The sequence below is a fragment of the Arachis stenosperma genome, chromosome 3 (assembly GCF_014773155.1).
Source record: "Arachis stenosperma cultivar V10309 chromosome 3, arast.V10309.gnm1.PFL2, whole genome shotgun sequence".
Classification (NCBI taxonomy): Eukaryota; Viridiplantae; Streptophyta; class Magnoliopsida; order Fabales; family Fabaceae; genus Arachis; species Arachis stenosperma.
In genome coordinates this window covers 7,090,383-7,105,033 of record NC_080379.1, presented here as the reverse complement: position 1 = coordinate 7,105,033, position 14,651 = coordinate 7,090,383, and positions in this window count along the sequence as shown.

Genomic DNA, 14,651 nt, shown 5'->3' with positions numbered 1-14,651 from the left:
ATTCTAAACTTTCTAAATAATTCATAACTAAGAGATTAGGATAAAGGCGTACCTTTCTGGAGAAAAACTTCTTTTATTTAGAATATTTTACATAAGATGTTTTTTATCTCCAGAGGGGAGATTGTAGATACTAACTCCAGAGGGGAGTTTAGAATTGGTTTTTCCTAAGGGAATTCTTCTTCAAACTATAGAATCGCCTCGGCAGCTTCCTCCTTGCTCTCCTAGCATATGAGTACTCTTAGCCTCCTGCTTTCTATGGTTTGATGATCTCTACAATTGCCTAAGCAACCTATTTATAATGGTTGGGTCTGATGGACAATTCCCATCCTTACCCTTCTTATGACGTCATTGTTTATTATCTTGCACCAGCTACATTGTTGGTGCTCTATGACCTAAGCGCTTACGTCATTATGCAATAATGTTGAGAGATGCTTCAGATGTGCTGTCCTCCTCTTTCATTTTGTGGCCTTCAGATGCGTTGTCTCCTTCCTTTATCGTGTGGGTTGATTCCGTTTCCTTATTGCTTTCTTCAGATAACTCTGAGACACATAGCTGGCACTTGTGGTCTTCTCTGTCTTTTATCAAATAGCAGAGATTCCTCTTTATCCCTTCGGGAAGATTTTCTAAGAGCCCAGATAAGTTGTAGAATGCTGATTCAAATTCCACTAAGAGTCTCATCTCTCTTTCTTCAATTTCATTCCTTTTACTGGATACAACCAAAGTATTTCTGCTTTTATAATTGATTCTTGTGTGAGATTCCCTTGTTATCCTTTGAGTTCTTTCGAAGACCCTTGCTAGTGTGCTGGCTAGTCTTCCTTCATGACTGTAGATTGTTAAATCTTGAACTTGATCAATTGGTTGAAAATTTTCTGGGAAGACGGACATGAAGATTACTTGATGTGCTGGAACCAATCATTCTTCTTCTTCATTAAAAATAGGTTGACTATTCGTAAATTTTAGGGATATATCCCTTGGATTTACGTTGTCAATCATATTTTTAAATCTCTTTACTGCATCAACGAATCCTGCAGGAAACTCACTAATAATTTTTAAATCATTAAAAATTAAAATTGTATCAATTAATCCATACTGGAAAAACTGATAGGTGTCAGATGGAGAAGCATCTGGAAATATAACCAGCTTTGTTAGCTGTTCTTTGGCAATAGGATAATATCCCAAGATTGCCCTTTTTTCTTCAGTCCAATTTAGGACTATGTTAAGGGTTTCTCTGAGATTTGATCTACAGACCCTTTTCTTTTCCTTGATTTCAACCCTTGTAGGAATGTTTCTTATTATCCCTGTTCTCTGGGTTTGAATTGGAGCTTTATCTACTCTTTTTAGGGTTTACTCTGGATGAAGAGCTTCATATTCCCTGAAGGATTCTTTTGCTTCTTCCAGTGTTAAAAACCCTCCTTTATGAATTATCCTTGATTGATGTGTAAATGGTGCTGCTTTTTCCCAGGCATCATATACTCCTTTCATGGGGCCATTATAAATTACATAATATTTTTTATCTTGGGTGGATTTTTTGATAATTTCAGCAATTGTTTTGTTTTCTGGAATTTTTTCTTCACCTGATTTGTCCACCACGCTTAGCTGGCTGAACTCTGATGGTTTTGGTTGTTGTGTTGATTTCATTGCTTCGATGGCCTTCTTGAGGGATTGGATCTGTATCCTTATTTGCTGACAATGCTTGCATTTTTCGAGTTCTTGTTCGTATTTTTGAATTTCTTGATCTAATGCGTTGTAGACGAACTCCATTCTCTTGTTAATGTATCTGCAATAACATTTTTGTCACCCTTAATATATTCAATTTTTATTGGATATTTTAACAAAAATAATTGCCATCTTACCAATCGTCCATGATTATAATCAACTTTTAAATTATATCGTATAAAACCTGTTAGGTAACTTGAATCTGTCCTTAATGTAAATTCTTTGGGTAGTAAATCGATTTTCCATTTCTTAAGAGATTTAATTGCTGCCAGAGTTTCCTTTTCATGAGTGGTATATCTCTGTTCTGTTGGAGTAAAAGTTCCTGAAATATACCTGCAAAGTAATTCCTTTGGGGGATATTTAGAATCTAGTGATTCTTTTTCTTGTTCTAAGCTTTTATAGCTTTCTTAGCTTTTAGACATCCTGACCAGGTTATGTCTGAGGTATCTGTTTCTACTATTAAGTAGTCATTTTCTTCTGGAATATAAAGTTCTGGAAGTTTTTCACATAATTCTTTAATTCTTTGAATTTGCATACTATCTTTTTCATCCCATTTCCATTCTTTTTTAGTACTTATTTTTGGAAATAAGCTTTTAGTGTATTCTGTTATATTCTTTAAAAATCCTTGATCAGAAATATAATTTATACACCCTAAAAATCTTTGTAATTGTTTTCTATCTTCTATTTTATTAGGAAATAAATTTACTTTTTCTAGAACATTTGGTTGTAGTTTTAGCTTTCCTTCAGTGGATAGAATTAATCCAAGAAACTCTATTTCTTGTTTTGCTATTCTTGCTTTCTTTTTGCTAAGAACTAATCCTTTTTCTTTACATCTTTCTAAAACTATTAATAATTTTTGAAGATGATCTTCTTTATCCTGTTTTGTAAAAATTAGTATATCATCAATGTACACTAAAACAAATTCATTTAACTCCTTTAGATTTTCTTCCATAAATCTTTGATAAATACCTGGGGCTTGTTTTAATCCGAATGGTAATACATTCCATTCATAGAGCAACACACTTGTTGATTCTTTTGTTGGGCAAGTAAAAGCAGTTAATTTCTTTATTTCTTCGTCTAAATGAAGTTGCCAATATCCTGATTTTGCATCAAGAGATGAAAACCAAGTTGCTCCTTTGATTTTTTCTAAAATAGAATCTTTTCTTGGAAGTTTATGAGCATCACCAATAGTTGCTTCATTCATTTTCTTATAGTTTATTACCATTCTTCGTTTTCCCCTTTTAATTTCATTATTGTTTTCAACGTAAAAAGCTGGAGCCGCATGAGGACTTTTACTTAATCTTATAATTCCTTTTTCCAAAAGATCTTTACATTCTAGTGAGAACTCTTCTCTATCTCTTGCGGAATAAGGAATTTTATTTGGAACATTTATCTCTTTTGTGGGATCTTTTAATTTAATGCTTACTAATTCGTTATTTGTATTTTTAATATCTAAAGGATTTTCAGCACAAATTTCATTCAAAAGTTCTTCTATCTTTATTTCAAGATTATTTTTTGGAATATTTATCTGAAAGTATAGATTTAAATAACATGTTTCTAATATGGAAAATATTTTAAATTTTAAGATCTTATCTATAGTAGTAGTTGGTATTTTTATACGTTTTGATTTTTGATTTATTGAAGAATCGTGTGGAGCTTTTAAACTATATATGTTAATTCTTGAATGAATGGATGATATAGCTTTAAAAAGTTATTTCCCATGATAAAATCCATTCCAGAATCTAACATATATATAGATGGAACAATGAATCTATAATTTTGAATAAAAATTTCAACCATCTCTGCTTTTTGGTCAATTTTATGTATTGATTTGTCAGCTATTCTAACTCTTAATGGTTTCTTTAATTTTTTCCAATCAAGTTTTATATTTGAACTAGCAAAGCATTGTGTTGCTCCAGAATCTATGAAAGCATTTATAAATTTTTCTGTTATTTTTATAGTAATAAATGTAGCATTATTACTCAGTCTCTGAGTCTGTTTCTGAGACATATTCAAAAATATAGTCTAAGTTATCATCAGATTCTTCTAATGGTTCCATGAAACAAGACTTAGCAATTTCTATTTGTTTAGTAAGATCCTTTTTATCCTTCTTTTTGGGCATTCATTTGCGTAGTGTCCTTCTTCTTGGCAATACCAACATTTACAATTTTCTTTTTTATTCGGGCAATAGTTATTTCTTTGTCTTTTATTTTTATTGTTATTTTCTTTCCTAAAATATCTCTTTTTTCTCCAGTTTGGATAGTATTTTCTTCTTCTAAATTGATATTTTATTTTTCTTTGAAAATTTTTATTAAGACCATATTTTTGAGGTATCTCTTCATTATCCTGACAGCAAATTCTAATTATATTTGCAAATCTTTTTTGAGTTGCTTCTTGCATACAACGTTCTTTTATTTCCTCTCTTATTGCAGAGGTTGCTCCACCAAAATTATTTTCAATTGTTCTTCTATTTATTTCTCTTATAAATCTTCCCATTATAAATTCATTAGCAGGATATGGAAGTTTTGTTATATACATACTGAGATAATAATTTTTATCTTCTTCTTTTAATTTGTAATAATGTATTCTATATTCACATATATAAGACTCCACATTACATAAATCATATATCTGAATATTAGCTAAATGGTTTTTTGCTTCTTGATATTCTTTATTATAGACTTCTTGTCTATGATCTATAATATTTTTTCCAAAAAATTCTTTATATAGAATCATCATTATATATAATATCTTATCATAAGCTGTTGTTTTTGTTTCTAGTTCTTCTATTATTTGGTTTTCTATTGATGTCATATAATCTCTTATAGTTCCTTTAGTATGAAATCCTATGTAATTCCAAATGTCTCTTCGAGACAATTCACTAAGTTTTGGATTAGTAAAGGCTTATAATAAGAAGAAATTCAACTAGTTTTCGAAAATTTCTTTTTCGTTCTTTTTGCAGTCTAAATTGAGCATTCTTTCTCCTTTCATTTCCTGGATTTTAGGAACGTATTTTGATGGTATTTTTGTATATTTTGAATCTTTATTTATAAATCCTTTTTTAAAAGCATAATTATCAAAACCTGTTTCCCATTTAAATTGAGAGTGATTATCCTTAGATGTTCCAGCTTCATTTTTTACTTGTATTGGAATTGCTGGTTCTTCGTCACTTGAATAGTCTAGAATGTGTTTTTCATTTTCTATATTTTCATCATTTACTAATTCTTCTTCTATTTGAAAACCATGTTCCATAATATTATTTTCTTGAGCCATTTTTAATTATTTAAAAAGCATTGTAACTTCTTCTAATTTTTCTTCAATATTCATAATCTCAATGGTGGTTTTACTTTTAAGTCTGTTATGTTGATTATATTTTGAAATTTTTCTTCTTTGGGATTCTCTTTTTTCTTATTTCTTTGAAATTTTATAGATACTAATATTTCTTCAAGCATATCTACTATAGAATTTAATTGTGGGTTAAAAGTATGATGAAGATGTGGGGAATCATTTCCATGGTAGCATTTTTTAGAAATTTCATGTGAAAAATAAGTTTTTTCAGGTTTTTGAAGTCCCTCAATAAAACTTATAGTAAAATAAAGATTTTGAGAAAAATCATTTTGTATTGATTTTAAGAATTCAGTGTCATTACAATTAACATTGGTTAAAATCATTAATTTTTGATCTATTAGTTTTGATAATTTAATTATTTCTTCTCTTAAATCTTCTAATTTACTTTTTTCCATTAGGTGACGCTTTTCTTTGTGAAGGATTACGGTTTTAAGTTAAAAGTGTGGTTTTAGAATGTGTAGTTTAAATTTTGCCACATAAGCACATCTTTAAAACAACATCTTTACCATATATTTCACCTCACAAAAAATCAAGTAATCTTTTCTCCTGTCCCTAAAATATTTGGTTATTGACTAATGGTTTTTTTAGGTGTATTGTTATTAACTAATGGTTGTTTACAATGCTTAATCATGAAGTGACCATTACTTGCAACCTATCAACACATAAATTTATTATCACATTTTTTATTGTTGTTTATATCATAAAATTTGTTTATAACAAAAAAAATGAGAAAAATTAACGAAAAATTAATAATACTTTCTTTACTTTTAATAATATTATATTTTATATAAATTTTTATTATATATTATAAATTTATAAAAAAGTAAAATTATCAAAATAAAAATAATATTATTATTTCTCAAATTAATAATCTTGATTCTTGAGGAATGTCATGATGCATCTTTCCGTGTTTATTTTGGGCCCTATTCACAATGTAAGTGCTTAGCAAGAAATAGGAATGATGTGAGACTCTCATTGAGTTGTTTTGTGTCACTTCAATTGAGTAAATAGCTTCTGTCAGAAAGAAAATCAAAAGGAGAGATTTCGTACTTAAAAGTTAAAACTGATTCTTTTTCGGCACTTTTGGAACCATTCATAGGCTAAAAAAGTTTTTTTTTTTTTATGATTAGGCTAAAAAAAAATCAGAATTAATTTATAAATGGATAAAAAAATGGTGAAACAATGAAAAATAGATGCCTAACGTATTATGCATAAATGTGAAGCTGCTATGATCAGAAATCACAAAATGTAACCTACATTTTGGGTGGGATGAAAACCAAGAAAGTGAAGCATGGTGCAAAACGCAGCATGCAATAGGGCAAGGCAACCAAGTTTCAAAACGTATTCCGTTGTCCTCTGCATGTAGACATGAACAGTTGTTGATCAGTATTGAGTTCGCCAAAACACAGGTTGTGTTTGTCAGGGTTGCAGGGTAAGTCGTAGGTTGTGATTGACAGCCTTCCTAGCTGCATGCGCGATACATATTGTGGAGGGTAGTAAAGCCGGTTTATAAAAGCCAAAACGCAAGTAGAAAGAAGCATGAGTGAAAACAAGTAGAGTGAGGAAGCAAGAGTGAAAACCGTTAATGAAAAAACAAGAGTGAAGAAGCAAGTGTGGGAGAAGAAGAAGTAGACGATGGATTAGGGTTTGAGGGAGGAAAAAAAATGGTTCTTGATTTTATTAAATCGGAAGAACACATTATTGAATATCTGGATCATTTTCAATGGGTAAGTAATTTTTTTTTTAATTTTATGATTAATAAATAAATATATTTATTTGTATTTTATGTATTTGTGTTTTAACTAGTAATTTTATTGTTATTATTATTATTATTATTAGTGACATTGTTATTGTTATTAGTATTAAGATTAAGTCTCGAAAAAAAATATTATGATAATTAGTATATTGTTAATTTTGTAAAATAGTGTAGAGTTCTAGAGGACAATAATAATAAATTATTAGTTTTATTTTCTAATAATAAATAATACTCTTTAATAATTTTTGTATTATTTTTTAATAATTTATCATTAATTTTATGATAATAATAGTATTGTGTAATAAATTATAATAAATAATATTGTATAAATTTTTTTTATTATTTTTTAATAATTTATTATTAATTTTTATGTGATTAACAATTTTGTGTAATAAATTAAAATAAGGAATACTGTTTAACAATTTTTTATTAGTTCTTAATAATTTATTATTAACTGTTATGATAATAACAATACTGTATAGTGTATAGGTAATTAAAATAAAGAAGAGTGTTTAATAATTTTTTATTATTATTATTATTGTTATTAGGCTCATCCTTAAATGCTCCTTGCTAAGTATGGAGTACTGCACACCTTGTGAATTCGTTAAATCTAAACTCTTCATTTATTATATTTTATTTGAATGGTCTGAATTTAAAAAGGTAACCTGTTAATTAGGTTAATTATTTTTTTTACAAATTTTAAATTTTTTTGGCAAGTCTCAGATATTGGGATGAAGTTCAAAATAAAAAATTAGTATATAAATATTAAAAACAATATGTCTGTAGAAAAAAAAGTTATTGGATTTTAGAATTAAAATAAATAATACATAAAAAATAAGTTAAAAATTCATGTACTAAATCCAAAAAAAGATATATTAGAATCTTAAAAAAAATAATATTAAATATATATTATGTATATAATATTAAAATTTAAATAAATTTTGTTTTGTGTGAAATAAAATATAATATTAAATATAAACATAATGATAAAAAAAATTTGTGTTATATATATAATATTAAAATTTAAATAAATTTTGTTTTATGTGAAATAAAATTATAATATTAAATATAAATACAATGATAAAAAATTTTGTATTATATATATATATATATATATATATATATATATATATATATATACACAATTTTATTTTGTGTGAAACAAAATTAAAACATTAAACATGAACAGAATGATAAAAGATTTAGTATTATATAAATTTAATTAAAAAAATATTTATACAACGTAAAAAGCAAACAAATATATAATAATTTTACTTTGTGCGAAACAAAAATTCATGTAAAAAAAATATTTATATAAGTTTTTATTAACAATTTTTTTATTGAAATATGTTATTTTACTATATTTATAATATATTATTTGGAATAATTATATTATTTTAGTTAATATATATTATTTAAAAAATATTTAAAATTTATTATTTTGCATTAAGAATATTATTAAAAGTATATTATTATTTTTTCTTAAAATAACATTTTCTTTTTTTTCGTTCAAATACTATGACAATAAAATATTTTGTGTAATTGCTTCTATTCAATAAATATTATATTCATTTATTTTTATATCGCATGTAAAATAAATAATTAATGTTTAAAAAAGTTAATAAAGGAAAGAAGTATTTTTTTTTACCAATTCTTAGGTGAATATAAAGAGATTATGTCATTTGAACTATAATTCGTTGGCAAAAAAAGAAATACTCTTAATTATATATTAAATAGAATAATTATTTATTAGGCTCATTTTTATACAAATAAAATTTTTCTTAGTTTTATATCTGTAATATTTTATACAAATTAGCTTCAGAATTTAATTATTTTTTGAATAAATTAATAAAAAAATAATACAAATAATTGTTTAAATATAATTGTATTTTAATTTTTCATTCTATTACGTACACGTTGAGGTTAATTTGAAATAAAAGATAATGGACTTGTTGTAACTGCCATGTATTTTGTGCTTTGACTGCGTCGTCATCTGAGAATCATGCGCCTTCATCGAAACCGGAGTTCTTCTACAGAATCCGTTTTGCGTTTGGAGTTAGCTAACCAGCAGTGGCGACAGACATGCATCTTCCTTTTCTATGGCAGCAATTTTTCGGACTTTGATGGTCATTTATGGTAGAAGTGGAATAGGGTGGGTTCAAGAACGTCAAAATCTATAGCTAGCTAAAACGATAGTGGAAGCATCTGCCAGCAAACAAAACAGTGAAAATATTTGAAGACATCACATCGACAATAACAGAGTAACAGAGGAATTAGTTTTTTTGTTAGTGCTGGTTTGTTTGTTCAACCCATGATAAAAAGAATAATAACAATAATAAATAAATTAAAGTTACTTGATAACTTTTGATAGTAGGTTAATTTTTAAGGAGTGCTGCACTCCCTACTTTATCTGAAGTGCACTAGCTTTCGCCTTGTTATTATCATGAGTAATGTTATTGTTATTGTTGTTGTTGTTGTTGACTTCTTGTTGTTGTTGTTATTGTTAGTAACCTTATTATTATTTGTAGGCTATCAGGAATTTATTATCCAGAAAATTAGATCCGCCAGAGATTTTTAACGAGATAGTTGCAGTGTGAATAGTACTTACTTGGTTTCAACACGTTTCGCGAGTAGACAAAATGAGAGGCCATTCTGCACTCCTGAGTGCCTTGGTGGAACGATAGAAGCCGGAAACCCACACATTTCAATATTTCATCTTCCAGTCGGTGAAGTGACGGTAACGCTAGAAGATGTAACATATATTCTTGGCCTCCTGGTTAATATAGGGAGCTTGTTACGGGTAGATCAGACAGCAGTCACCAGTTTTTGGTGGAGAACTGTATCGCGTGTTTCGGTCGGGAGCCCGGTCCGCAAGATCACGTCTTGGGTAAGGTTAATCTTACATGGGTCCGACGGTGCAGATACATCGAGTCGTGTGACACGCAGGAGTTTGTTGAACGGTACGTACGGGCTCACATTTTCTACATGCTCGAAACAGTTGTGTTTCCGGATAAGTCGACCACTTCACTGAACTCGAAGTTTCTGCCTCTATTTCGGGATTTTCACCGGATTTCAGTATATAGTTAGGGGACAGCCATTCTGGCACATTTATACAGATCGTTGTGTTGTACATCACGATTCAACTGTAAAGAGATAGATGGGCCACTTATACTACTTTTTGTTTGGGCGTGGGAGCGTATGACGTTCATTAGCTCGTCGATGTTGGGGTTCCACTTGCGCAACGATATTCTTTTTAATTGTTATTATCATTATTATTATTATTGTTATTGTTATTGTTATTAATATTTTTACTGTTCTAATTTTGTTTAGGTGGTCCCAACAAGCTTTTTTTCAAATCAAGTTAGCTTGGATAAGCCAATCGCACCCAGCACCATAATCCTTGCATTTCGCATAAAATGTTTACGACTCAGACTCATACACAGTGTAATCAACTCCTCTAGAAATAGTTTAGCTTTTGACTGCAGATATCTCTGACTTTTTAGAGCCAAATTCCATTCCGACACTAAATTCACCATCTTCCGCCGCAACGTTACCTTCACCTACGACATGCGCACCACCATCAGTCAAACAAGGCAAATAAAATACACACTAGTGGTTGCTTGAATTAATAATCATAACATACCCATATTCGCATACTCAACAAATTCCGGGGCATGCATGACTTCGAGATCCAGAGTCCGCATAAAAGACAGAACACCATAAGGGTGCCGGCTTACAATCGCATCCGCTTCATTTTGCACTGCCGGATTGCCTGCCAAGTCTCCGTCATCGTTTTCGTCATCAACTTCATAGTTAGCTTCGAACTCCCTTTCACTATCGTTGTTATCTTCTTCCCAATCTATATCCCCGAACTCGTCAACATTGACCTATTTGCCAACTACGTCCAACCCAGAATGCTGTTCGATCTCAACGTACAAATCTACCATTGGCACGTGAAATTGGGATTGTTGATAAATACAAAACATCTGCTGTATACTTGCGTCGTCAATGATGGACATTATTTGAAACTGTATCAGCCCACCAAATACTTGTACAAGATTTCTATATAAAATTTTGCTCACCCTTTTCGAAATGTGACTCTGTATGTTATCATAAAGACCATTTTGCAACTCTATAAAACTCATGGTGCATGGAATAGCAAATGACAACGGACATTCACAAACAAAAGTCACTCCTTCGTGTGTGTTTGATATAATCTCACCGTTATAATACACTCGCAAGTTGGTAATACCTTCCATAATTTCAACTTCACCTAACTCAACTTTTTTTGACACAACTAACTGCAAAAAAAAAAAAAAAAAATAGAACTATGACATACGTGCAAGAAACAAGAATAGGAGAAGTAAAAATGGAGTGAGGCATTCGAATGAATCCTGCTTCGTATTTATAGGTAAGACCCTTAATTAAAATATTTTTTTAAACAAAACGCAACCTGCGTTTTCAGCTTTCAAAAAAAATCTAACATTTTAAAAACGCAACCTGCATTTTGTTTATTCAAAAAAAAAAGTTGGCACAAAACCAAAAACACAAGCTGCATTTTATTATTTTACAAAAATTAAAATATTTCTCTTCACTAAACGTAGGCTGCGTCTGGGCTAAAACGAAATAAAAAAATAAAAAACTTTAAAAGACTAAAACGCAGGTTGCGTTTATATAATTTGTCCATAAAAAAAAAAAAAAGTAAAACACAAGTTACGTTTTGAGCTGATACTATAGTAATAAAAAATTTTTTGTTTATGTCCATTTCACTGCACTATACTAACTTTTTTTCATAAAAAAAAATGAGCCTAAAAAAGTTTAATAGATAAAAATATGTGTGTTTTTAATATCAAAAGATTTTTGTTAGTGTGATACAGTGTAATTGAAATACTAGAAAGGATTAATTATATTTATTTTTACTTTATTTATTAATTTTAATAATTACAACATAAAATAAATTAATAATATTAAAACAGAAAAAAATAATTACACAAAATTCAAATTTTTTATTCTTAATATTTATATTATTTATTAGTTTTAATAGTTACAAATTAAAATAAAATAAAAATAATATTAACACTAAAACAAAAATATAATTATATATTATTCGATAGCAAATTACATTTTTATAATACAAGTAATTATTAATTTTAATAAATACCAAAAAGAATAAATTAATAACATGCTGCAATAGAAAATAAAATAAATAATAATTACATAAAATTTGAATTTTTTATTATTCATATTTATATTATTTATTAGTTTTAGTAAGTACATGATTTTAATAATTACAAGATAAAATAAAATAAAAATAATATTAAAACAGGAAATAAAATATAATTATATATTATTTAATAACAAAGTATATTTTTATAATTATATTGATTATTAATTTTAATAAATACCAATTAGAATAAAATAATAATATTGTAACAAAAAATAAAATAAATAATAATTATAAAAAATTCGAATTTTTAATTATTCATATTTATATTATTTAATAATTAAATTAAATAACATAATAATATTATAACAAAAAATAAAAAAATAATATTATATTATAACAAAAATATAAAATATCATATTATAATAATTAACAGAAATATCATATGTATATTATTTATTAATTTTAATAATTAATAAAAATATAAAATATTATATTATAATAAAAAATAAAAAATAAAATAATACTATTTTCAGAAAATAAATAAATATTATTAATTATATTATTTATTTATATTAACAGAAATAACAATACAACTAAACTATATAAATCAAATAAATAATAACAAATTACTAAACTCATATTAACTAAATAAATACTAACAAATTAACTAAAAATAATAAACTTACATAATTAGTATTCTCCAAATAATTGATAATATAATATTTGTAATGTATAATTACGTACCAGTTTGAACATAATAATCTCACTCACAATTAAAACTAATTTACTCATTTTTAACTAAACTATAAATCCTATCTTCTTCATATATAGAATGAAGCCACAATGAACAAAATGAAGCACCCTTACCTCTCCTTTTATGCACCTGATGCCATTAATAAAGTCACTTTTTGAAGTAAACCTTGTCTCCTGTATAGAGACATTGACCAAAAGTGGTCAACATATAAAATACGTGTTGTTCGGGTGATGCCATGTGGCATTTTCGTACTTGAAAATAGTGATCAAGGCATCTTAAAAATGTGCACCGAATATCTGCAAAAGGTAATACACAGGATGTGTGTTGTCCTAGAGCTGTCACGTGCTGAATTTCTGTTAGAAATTTATGATAAAGTTGCTTCAAAATTCTGCCAGGAATTCCTGCTAAAGTAACCCGCGAGGTGTTTGTAGTTCTGGAGCTACCACAGTGAATTTTTATTGAGAATCTTTGATAATGTTGTCTCGAAACTCTGCAAAGAATCCTTGCTAAAGTAACACGTAGGGTGCGTGTTGTCCTGCAACTGTTACATGGCGAATCTTTGCTGAAAATTTCTGATAAAGTTGCCTCAAAATTCTGCGAGAAATTCTTGATAAAGTAACATGCAGGGTGCGTGTTGTATCAGAAGATGATACATGATGAATATCTGATAAAGTTGCCTCGAAATTATGTAAAAAATAACATGCACCATGTGTGTTGTGTTAGTATTTTTTGAATATCTATATTTCTGCAAAATACTCAAAACATTCATATTCAACAAGAATACTGTTTTTTTTTTATATATAAAATAATTTCTATCATTTATATAACTTTTTTTTATTAGTTTCAGACATTAAAAAGGAGAAATCTATTAAAAAAATTAACAATAAAAACCACTGATAAAAGATAATTAAAAAGAGATACTAAGTATGTTAAAATTATTAATAAAGACCATAATAAATTTTAGAAAAAATATAGGAAGTCAATGACCTAAACTTATAATGTGTACAATATGAGAGGATATTAAATAACAACAAACTAACAAATAATAATTTTGATTTTTTTTTGAATTTTAATACTACTTTTTACCAAATATAATAGTAATATAAAAAATGCATGGGTACGTTTTCGAATAGAATCTATTTTTTATATATTGATTAATATAAAATATTTATATAATTATTTAATTTTTTAAATAATTATTTATATAATTAATATAAAAATATTTTTTTATATTCACGATGTATTAAAATTAAACTTTTTAAGTAAATAAAAAGATTGTAATATTGTATTGTTAGTTTGTTACCTACTGTTGTGGGGTCAGATATTAGTATTCAACTTTATTAAAATTAAAATGAGTTACTTTAATTTTATGGGAGTTTATATACAAAAATAAGTTGATATATAAAATTATAAATCACCATTAACCGCTGTTATTTACCGTTCTCCGGCCAAAACCGTCACCTTTACCCAGTTCCGCCGCCGAAACATCCTGCCACATGTTCGCAGCCACCCCGTTCAACGCCACATCCGCAGCGCATAAATCTCTATCGTTTTCTTCTCGAAGGTATTTAAGTGTATGAAGGTGAGGAAATAGCTTGTCCTGCTCAATTTCCATGGAGTTGAACCCTCATTGAAAGTTAAAGTTTAATCTCTTGGAGTTTATTATTTTGATGAGATGAATTCTCGGTATTCGTCAAAATGAAATCTTGCACTCACCAACTTATCGGGTCTCTGTTAAATTAGATGCTTAGCTAAGTTAGTTATTTAGTTATTTTTCTGTTATGATTATTGGTTGTGTAGTTCGTGTCCTTGTGTGCATGGAAGTGTGAATTGGAATAATAGGAAATTATTCCAAAATTCAATGATTCGAGACACAAACTAAACATGTGATGAATTGAAGTACTGTTGAT